The following is a 10,744-nucleotide window of genomic DNA, read 5'->3' on the forward strand; positions in this document are numbered from 1 at the left end:
CATTCTAACACATGTATATACACATTTATAACAATAATACATATAGCATAATTAAGACTCATTCCTAGTGCAATGTCTATATGTCGATGCATATGATTCCGGAATATCAATCCCTTCGCAAAGGGTCGTGGTATCGCTTTAAGATTTAGCACCACTAAGGTGATAGGTATCTTACCCATCAATCAAACTCAATGATCCACTACGGGATAAGGTGGTTCCCTTTTGGACACACACCCTGTGCCACCTCTCTGGTGGGCACCTCGTGACTCCTCTCTGGTAGCCACGTAACCATGAAATGTATGAGCATATAATTCCCCATTTCAACATATGGATACATCACCATATTTAATCACTTATCTCATTTATCAAAATTTTCACGAAACACATTTATAAAACATTTACTCACCTTCAAAATAAACACGTAAGAAGATACAGAGCAGGTATATACAAAAATATATATTTTATTTTTATAGAAGTATATAGAAATAGAGAGATGCCCTTACAGCTACGAGAGTTGTAGAATTGATGTTTTGTTTGAAATTGGTTGGCGGGTCGTGCACCTTTATCCAAAACGAACTAAATTAGAATGACTAATATAGAATAATTCGTTCGTTTGTATATTCCGTAATTATCCGGTTTAATATTTTATTCCATTATGTATTTAGTATGACCATGGTCTTATTTATAACATGTAATATTTATTCATTTGGAAAAAGACTTTAAAAATTAAAAGTATAATTGTAGTAAAAAGAACATACCAACAGTTCTACCATTATTATATAATTGAAAACCAAATATCTTGGTTGGTTCTAATTGTTTAATAGTAACAATAATATAACATAATCCGTATACATATATTTAAACAAGATTAGCAAACTCTTTCTAAAAATTTAATCTTATAAAAATTAATCAGTAATTTAATATAAATCTTAATCTTAATATATATAAATGGAAGGTTGTCATGATGGCAACCCTAGCCACGTGTCATCATGATAGCCATTCCCTAGCCATGTGTCATCATGATAGTCCTTCTTAACAAAAACCCTTATGTGTCATTTACTAAATTGACCTTATATTAAAAATATATAATAATAATAATAAATATATAATAATAATATAATATTTTAACACTACTATTAATAATAATAATAATATAAATAATATAATATATATAATAGATAATAATATAACCATAATAATAATAATAAGAATTTTTTTTATTAATTTTTAATTTATATCTCAAGTAATATTCATAAAAGCATTTTACTACTTTTATAATTCCTATTATCATAGAATGTTACTATTTTTTATTTAAAAAATAATAATAGTAATAATTTAATATTTAGATACCGCTATAAAAACAAATATAATATATATATATATATATATATATATATATATATATATATATATATATATATTCAATAATAATAATAATATTATTACCTTTATAACTCCTGTTATCATAGAATGTTACTATTTTTTATTTTAAAAATTAATAATAATTGTATAAATATAATATTTAGATACCACTAAAAAATAAATATTATATATATGAGGAGGGTTATATTTACTCCAGGAGTAAGTTATTATAACTTACTCCAAATCTAGACCATTGATTTTTCTCAATCTAATGGTTAAAAATAATAAGTAATAGTTTTCTCTCTCCACATTTAATTACTTATTATTTTTAACCACTAGATTGAAAAGAATCAATGGTCTAGATTTGGAGTAAGTTATAATAACTTACTCCTGGAGTAAATATAACCCTCCTCTATCTCTCTCTCTCTATATATATAAATATAAATACAATTTAAATTTAGATTTATTATTTCTAAAATATAATTTAAAAATTCTATCTCTTATACATTTCAAAATTAAGTTTAAATAATAAATTAAAATTATAAATTATAAATTAAATGTTAAATTTCATAATGTTCCAGTAGTCGTATTTGTATACACATGAAATTATGTGTTAAGCTCCTTTATATAAGGAATTTATAATAGAGAAAAAATAAATAATAAAAATATACATACAAAATATACTAAATATAAATCTATTTCAAATATTCTTTAATATCTTTAATTCATGGAAGTTACATATTAATAACATTGATTTTTTGAACGTTACAAGATAAATAAGTTATAAAAAACTTTTTAAAATTTGATAAATAAAATTTCAAAGTTAAATATTTTTTAAAACGTTTTTAATTTTATAATTTATATAGGAAAAACCCCATATGGCAATATATAAAAAAAAATTATAAAATTTATTAGATTATTAGTACAAGATTTTATTAAAATCTACAATTATATTTTTTAAGACTATTGAATTATTAATGTAAAATTTCATTAATTTCAATTATCTACTTCAATATTTTTATAATTTATTAAATTTATTTTTATAATTTATAATTAATATTACTATAAAAATCTGTATTCACAATTTATTATAGTACAAATGTATGTATTAATTTTTTTAAAATTTTATAATTTATTGAGGAAAAACACATAGGTCAAACTATTACATTATTATTTTTGTGTTGTGATTTATTAGATTATTCATTAATTTCAATTATCTCCTTCAATATTTTTATAATTTATTAAATTTATTTTTTATAATTTATCATTCATATTACTATAAAAATTTGTATCCATAATTTATTATAGTACAAATTTATGGATTAATTTTTTTTTAATTTTATAGTTTATTGAGGAAAAATTCATTGGTCAAACTATAACATTATTATTATTTTTTTTTGTAATTTATTAGATTAGTACAATAAATAAATATATTGTGTAACTCTTATTCTTAATCCTTGAGCTACATTATTAAATAATTTGTAACTAATATTCTTTCATTATTATGATCATTTATTATTGTAATAATATAATTCTATAACTCATATTTTTTATCATTATGATCACTTATTATTGTATTAATATAAATTTTAATTACTAATTTTATAAGTCATTATTTGTTATTATGCTGTGAGTTATCATTTTGTATATAAATATGTGATATTGCATTACTATTGTGTTCTAAATACAAATTATTGCTGGTTCTCTTCAATTATATATAGTAAAAAAATTAGTTTCTCTCAACTTATACTCCTCAACATTAGTTTTTGTGGCAGAATAGAGACTCAAATTATTATATTATAAATATTTCAATTATCTTTTATATTGATATAAGTTTTATTTGTCTATTATTGTAACTTTCTATTTCATTTATATTTCTATCTAATTATCTTTTATTCGATGATTTGAACCAGGAGAAGATCATAAATTTGTGTTGCATCATTGTTGATTGCTTGAGAGTTCTATAAAATGGTCGTTCATGTAGCCACATAAGTAAATGTCTTTTAACGCTAATTATGCATCAGTAAAAATCCTATTTTATTGATATATTTTATATTAGTTTGTTATTTTATGGGTGTAATGTTTCATTTCGACATAGATGTAAGTATTGCAGAATAAATATAATGATTTCTCAAATTTTTGTGATATCATCATCCTATAAAGTGTATATTGAACAAACATGTATTATGTTTGGATATAATGTTTAACGTAGAGTATAGTATTAACTAAAATTTCATAATTATCTATCTCCTAGAAAATGTTAAATATAAAAAAATGTATCATTTATTCTTCAAATATTTCTTTTATGATGTTTTACATAAACAATGTAATTAATATTTATGTATAAATTTTTCCGTACGTCTTCAAATATTTAATTTTATTAAAACAATCAATTATATTTGAAGAGACATTTGATATATATATATATATATATATATATATATATATATATATATATATATATATATATATATATATATATATATATATATATTAATTAATATGTATAAGACCGTCTTATACACATTAATATATATCAAATGTCTCTTGAAATATAATTGATCGTTTTAATAATAAAATTAAATGAAAATAGAAATCTACATCTAAAAATGTCTCTTATACACATTAAAATTTTATTTTGTATTTAACAATTTTTAAGCATGTTTAATAATATAATTATACTTAATCAAATATATTATTTCATTTAAAAATTAAAAAAATTAAGGTAAAAATTCTAAACAATCCCGTGCAACGCACGGGCAATAAATCTAGTTTAAATATAAAAGTCATAATTTTTTTTGATATAACTTAATGCTTGTTGTACTTAGCATAATCAAGGACTATCTTAACATAAGATTTGGAGGACTAAAAATATTTTTATTATTATTTAATAAGAGAATCATGTTGAGAAATTTTAACTGATAATAATTATATTACTAAAATTGATCATAATATATCTTAAGTCATCTTCATACTAGTTTTTCTTCCTATAAAAAAAATTATTACTTAACTATACTCCACTATGCTTTACAATATTCTTATAAAGTCCATTTTAATTTATTTAAAGACAATATACTCTATACAAATTTATTTGTAAAAAGAGGAAAAAGAAACAATTAATTTCTATGAAAACACTACTTGCAGATAGATAACTTATAAACATGGTAGTTCTAGTCCTTTAGAGAAGAGATTTATTTACCTTGGCCAAAGTAGTGTAGAGATTTGAAAACACTGGATGCAGGTATTGTATGAGGTAGTAGTATTTAAATACTACTTTGTGAATGGTAATATCAGTAGGATTTACGGCTCCACGTTTCATAAAATAAGCCTTGCCGACGTAAAATCATCATTAATCATCACTTCATAATTTAATTACCCTCATCATCAATATTCATCCCTAGCATAGATAGCAGTAGATATCTTTCCCGGCAATATATATATTTTTTGTTTTACATTATAAGTGCAACTTCCGGTGTTACGTGACACTGATAAAAATGCCCGAAATAATTTTTGCCGATAATAAAATACTTTTTCGGGTTATTCTATACTGCGTTATATAAAATATCGGTCGAGAGAAATAAAGTTTATTATTTTTATTATTAACTTTTTATTAACCTACTAAAAATAATTTATGTTTTCACTGATAAACTTTTGTTATGACTAGAGATTATTTTAAAATTTTAAGCGGGTAAAACTATCATTTATTGGAGAGACCGGAAATTAATTTCAAGAGAAACTATTTTTATTTTTTTTAACTCTTTCATAAATAATTTTGTTATTCTATTACTAGAATCTCCTTATCAAACAGGGGTTGTTTTAAAAATTAAGGCGGCTAATTTTACCGAACATTAAAGAGACTGAAATCAAGATTTTTAAGAAACTTATGTCTTGAACTACTGATGAAATAAAAATTCTAAGATTTTATTAGTATAAATACTATTTAACTATATATTTGATCAAAAATATATCATAGAGGTGAGAATATACTATAATTTTAAAATATTAATTTATTTATAAAATTACGGGTCTTACAATACCCCCCCTAAAAGAGTTTCGTCCACGAAACTACGCGTCTGTAAACAATTCTGGGTATTTCTCTCGGATTGCACTTTCAAGTTCCCAAGTTGCATCACCAGTGGCTTGGCTCCAAATTATTTTTACTAACGGAATTTCCGTATTCCTTAGCAGCTTCATTTTCCTATCCTCGATCCTAACGGGTATTGCTTCGAATGATAAGTTGTCTTTAAGCTGAATGGTGTCTGGTTTGATTACGTGAGAAGGGTCTGGAATGTACTTCCGTAGTTATGAGACGTGAAACACATCATGTATGCCAGATAAAAAGGGCGGTAATGCAATTCGGTAAGCCACAGGTCCAATTTTTGAAGTTATTTGATAGGGCCCAATAAACTTTGGAGTTAACTTACGTGTTTTGATTGCTCTCCCCACTCTCGTGGTAGGTGTGACACGGAGGAACACGTGGTCTCCCTCTTCAAAATCCAACGGCCTACGTCTTTTGTCGGCGTAGCTTTTTTTACGGTCTTGTGAAGCTTTCATCTTTTCCTTAATGTTCTTAACCTTTTCTGTAGTCTGATGAACCATTTATGGACCTACAATCATACTTTCACCATCTTGATACCAACATAATGGCGTTTGACATTTTCGCCCATATAGAGCTTCAAATGGAGCCATTCCGATGCTAGTATGAAAACTGTTGTTATAGGTGAATTCAATTAGAGGTAGTATATCATCCCAACTCCCTCTATCATCCAGTACACATGCCCGCAGTAAATCCTCTAATGACTGATTCGTTCGTTCTGTTTGTCCATCTGTTTGTGGATGATATGCCGAACTTAATCTTAGCTTTGTTCCAAGCGCCTCATGTAAAGCACCCCAAAAATGTGACGTGAACTTTGGGTCTCGATCTGACACGATGCTGGAAGGTACCCCATGTAGTTTAACAATCTCGGAAATGTAAATTTCTGTTAACTTGGCCACATTATAGGTTGTTCTCACAGGTAGGAAATGAGAGAATATACTATAATTTTAAAATATTAATTTATTTATAAAATTATGGGTCTTACAATTTGGTTTAGGGACTGATTCTAACTGATTTTTTTGGCTTTTCCATCCTTTGAACAGGGCTGCAGTTGAAGAACTTATGATTATCAGGGTCGGCCCTGGGCCAGGGCAAGCAGGCCCACAGCCCAGGGCCTCAAAAAAATGGGGGCCTCAAAATTTGGGAGGTGTAGTTGGAAAATAATAGTACTGAAATAATAGAATATATTTGTTTTAGCGAAAATAAAGTACAATCAGTTGCTTGTGGCCCAGCGGAATTGCAAAAGCTTAGGAGGTGTACAATTCTCTGTTTGAATCCTGCAGACTTTCAATTGTTATTTTTTTAGCTTAGTGGCATATCTACAATTCATAACTCCCAAAATCTAAATAGTAAATAAATATGGCAATAAATTATGAATTAATTATGCTCTCAATCTAACTAATTAGTATTTTTTAAATTTTAATTATAAAATATTTTGTATATTCTCAATTAAAATTTATAATTAAATTTTAAATCCAAAAATTTATTTTTGATGATTATTTATTTCAAATTTATAATTTTATTTTAATTTATTTTAGTATAAAATTTAAAAATAATTTATACGTTATAATTAAATATTTAAAAGTTTGTCATATAATTATCTCATTTATTATTGAATTTTTATGATGAAATCAAATTCATTATCACTTGTGGTAAACCTACGTATCAGGGTCAGGACAAGGTTTACCTCTACTCCTACATTTTCTAGTCATATGATTTGGTTTTCCGCAATTAAAGCAAGAGAAAACATCTTTTTATTGTTTGAAACAACCCAGACATTATATTTTTTTATCTTGTCTTTGAGATTCTTATTCGTTTTGGAGACGAGTGGTCTATTTTTTGTTATGAGTCCATTTATTTGTTTGCCCCGGGCCTCCAAAAAGTCGGGATCGGCCCTGATGATTATCCCCGTTGGTAGTTATGGTAAGAAACCTGGAGAATTGTTTTTGACAGTGGACTGCAGGGCTGTGTACGAATCGCTCGAATTTGCATGGCTGTTGCTTTTTAAATTCTTTTGTACTGGTTTTCTGTGACTCACGTTTACAAATGGCTTTCTTTTTCTTTGAATTGATATGAAAATGTATGGCTGGAAATTGTTAGACTGCTGATCTTGTGGTATATGTTATGTGCTAACTAATGGTTGACTGAACTTTGGCTTACTGATATGCAGGGATTGTTTGGCATATGCGGCTGGTTTAGGAGGTCATGAAGATGAAAAGACTTGAAGAGAATAAGATATGAGTCTTAGGATTAGTGTAAAATAATAATGAAGTGGTGGTGAAAAAATATTGTTTGGTTTGGTATTTTCAAATGTATACGAAAGTTTGGAGTATGTAATGGATTCCTGAGTTTGAATTCTTTGTACTGTTGCCCTTCTAAATAATGATATAAATCCATTGCTTGAAATTTGAAATTTTGAGTCACCTTTTCCAAACTTTAGCTGAACATGATACAATGAAGACTAAAACACTTAAAAATGACTCTCCAATGCCCTCTTCCAACATTTAGATCTTTCTCTCCTGAATTCAATCCTCCATCAAATTTGTGACACAAGCAAAGAATGGATCCAAACTTATATGAATGAACCATGTCAAGTTAATTGTGTTATTTATTGCTCTTCTACTCCATCATCTTATACAAGTTAATTGCGGTGATAGTGTTTAACTTGTCAAATTAGTTGTTAGAACATCGTGTGCAACATGTGTTAGAGAAGTACTTTCCAGATAGCATGAGAGCTCAAAAGGAGTTGAATATGAGGCAAAGGAGATGGATGGAGTATTCAAGTAAAAAGTTACAGACCAAGGAAATACCAATGGTAAAGGTTAATTGGGAGAATTTGAATCCAGACGAGGCTACTTGGGAATTAGAATCTGAGATGCGGGCTTCGTACCCTCACTTGTTCTGGTAAGTTTTAAATTCGAGGACGAATTTATTTTAAGGGGGAAGAATATAACATCCCTAGATTTCTAATCACACTAATTATACTAATATTGGTAATTAGGAATGATTATGATGATTAGTAATTAGAGGAGGGTGTTAGAATAAATTGGTGAAGCTAAACATGATTAGTTTATGAGAGTTTAAGTGGAGGGCATATGTGTCCTTTCACTTGTGAACTACATAAACCAATTTTGAAGTATCTAACTGGTTTCCTTCCCATTTTGTTCTTTTCCACTCTTAGAGTAATTCTGAAATCAAGAACAAGAGGAAGAGCGGGGCAGACAAGAGAAGAAGAAGAGAGGAAGAAAGTTCCAAGTTTCTTGCATGCAACATCCTCATCCTCATCACCAAACCAGCCTCCAACCTTCATCTTTTCCCTCTTAAGGTGGGTTTCTATATAGTGCCTTGGGTAAATTGTTAGGGTTTATGATAATGGGGATTTGGGGTTTTGAGAATGTTGCTTGTCTTGGTGTGAGCTTGATGATCATGAATGTTGTTTTTTACATGTTATATGAGTTATGAAAATTGTTTGATCCTTGATAACATGAGTTTGTATGTTGGATACTATGATATCATACTTGTGAATTCATAATAATTGAGCTCTTGCCATGTTGGGTTAGCTTGGGATGAGAATAGAATGTGTTTGGAACTGATTTAATGCAGGAAAAATGGTATTTTTGCTTCTGGTTCAGTAAGCAATTGATTGCATGGTTCAAGCAATCGATTGCACGGTGAAAAATTGTCATTCTGGACATTCTGTTCAGTAAGCAATCGATTGCACAACAGTGTAAATCGATTGCACCTGACAGCAAATTTTCCTTTTATTATTTTGACCATAACTGGAGTTCCGTAACTCGGAATTAGGCGCCGTCGGAGGCATTGGAAAGCTATAGGAAAGGGCTATAAGATGCCTAAGTTTCCACAACCATAGAACACTCTTAATTATTATACAATCCACGTTTATATTCTTGTATCTTGATTAATAAAGATAAAGACTTGGAAAGATGAACCTTAGGAAGCATAGGTAAGAGTAATGGTTGGAAGTTGTCCACTTTTTCCCTTTTTCCCTTTAAGCGGCTCCTTCCAAGATCCTAAAATATATTGGTGTAGTAAGTATGGGATGAGGGGTTAGAGAACAGACAGAAGGATAGTAACTGTTCATTGGTCATTGATGATCTGAGAATGAGACATGTTACACATATATGTTGGCTACTCCTTGTGAGATGATTCTAAGGATACCCCTGTGCCATATATATATGCAGGTTATTTCTCGAGCTTGAGCCTCGAGAATAGGTCGTGCTCCGTAGTTCAGGAGCTATTCTTCGGGGATGAACTCCCAGAGATGTGGACCACCACCTTTCCTTTGTCACCTCCCATTACGGGTGAATGTCGTTGTACGACTCGGGCCCTGGGATATTGGGGGAGTTGAATCGTAGTGGCGATTCAATGTCGATCTCATGGTTCTCTATAATCCACATGAGTTACTTAACACAATGTTGGAAATAAGATTCATTCTCTAGGTTAAAGTAAAGTACTTCAGAACTGTATGGGTAAGGACTTGCTAGGAACTTCGTTTCGGAACCTTGTAGAGCCGAGTGGACCCTAAGATAGGGAAACCCACTGAGATTAGTATCTCACCCCATTCCTACTATTATTATTTTGCAGGTGCTTCATCTCAGGATAAGGGAAAGAGCAAAGCGGTGTAGTGATGGGCGTGATGGATGTTTCGTGAAGCTTTCGTTGTAGTCTTTTGTTCTTTTGGCTATTTTATGTTTATGTATTTTGGTTAACTAGTGTTGTAACGAATACATAACTATTGGCCATTTAGGTGTATTGTATGTTTCAGTACCATCTTCTAACTATGTAATACATTATTCTAGACATATGTTTTGCGTAGTTGTTACAATTGGTAATGTTTTGATCAGTTTAGTTAAAAAGTTAAGAATATATTGAAATTGACAAACATCTTTCATGTTATGATTACAATGTTCTAATCATTTTAATTAAATAGTCTCGAAAGTTTTGATTTTAAGAAATACTCATCACCTTTCAATTTCCCTCTTACAAAAAAAAATTATTTATCCATATGAGATTTTGAAATTCATTAAAATGAATTGTAAACTAAGTTAAAAGTAAAATTAGACTAATTTTTCTTAAAAAAAGAGAAATAATTTATACAAAAGTGGCTGGCTCCCTTGCAATTTGAATATCAAAGACGCGTTAGTAACCTAATATCAAATCAATATCAATTTTTTCGTTGAAATGTAATGCAGCTTCGTTAATATCACTGTTGAGCATCTACAACGATTAGCGAGTAAGACCAAACATTGGACGGTGAATTTAATT

Source organism: Vicia villosa, unplaced genomic scaffold (genome assembly GCF_029867415.1).
Source record: "Vicia villosa cultivar HV-30 ecotype Madison, WI unplaced genomic scaffold, Vvil1.0 ctg.000936F_1_1, whole genome shotgun sequence".
Lineage (NCBI taxonomy): Eukaryota > Viridiplantae > Streptophyta > Magnoliopsida > Fabales > Fabaceae > Vicia > Vicia villosa.